At 35.7% G+C, this 384-nt stretch overlaps 1 protein-coding gene across 4 annotated transcripts in view; it reads right to left on the bottom strand.

Moving 5' to 3' along the window:
* Positions 1-384, bottom strand: part of LOC107728860 (protein EURL homolog) — a 30,840-nt gene that overhangs the window by 8,520 nt on the left and 21,936 nt on the right. The gene's annotated exons all lie outside the window — the stretch shown is intronic.

Consider the following 384-nt stretch of genomic DNA (forward strand, 5'->3'; position numbering starts at 1 on the left):
TCAATAAATGAGTACAAAACAGTGTTTCCAAGCACCTGTCGCTTACTGATTGTTTGGAATTATAAATATGAGTGTAGTTCATATCACATGCACTTTTTTGTTTGTTGTTTTTTTCTTTTTAGATTGTTACTCAGACGCAGGCAGTGCGCTGCATGAGACAAAATAAGTAATATAGCCAAAACAACCGCATAGCCGCTCTTTAGTGTAAATGCATGTTGATTTTAATCAGACGATGCCGCGATTATAAATGAGAGTGACTCCTGGTTAACGTATTAAAAGGGGTCGTGTTTAGTCACTATTTAGTGTGGTATTTTTTGACAATATTCACTCATCATGACAGTAAAATAGGGCATTCTAAGTCAATATACTGCAGTATTTCCTCTC

Source organism: Sinocyclocheilus rhinocerous, unplaced genomic scaffold (genome assembly GCF_001515625.1).
Source record: "Sinocyclocheilus rhinocerous isolate Xijiao unplaced genomic scaffold, SAMN03320098_v1.1 scaffold397, whole genome shotgun sequence".
Classification (NCBI taxonomy): Eukaryota; Metazoa; Chordata; class Actinopteri; order Cypriniformes; family Cyprinidae; genus Sinocyclocheilus; species Sinocyclocheilus rhinocerous.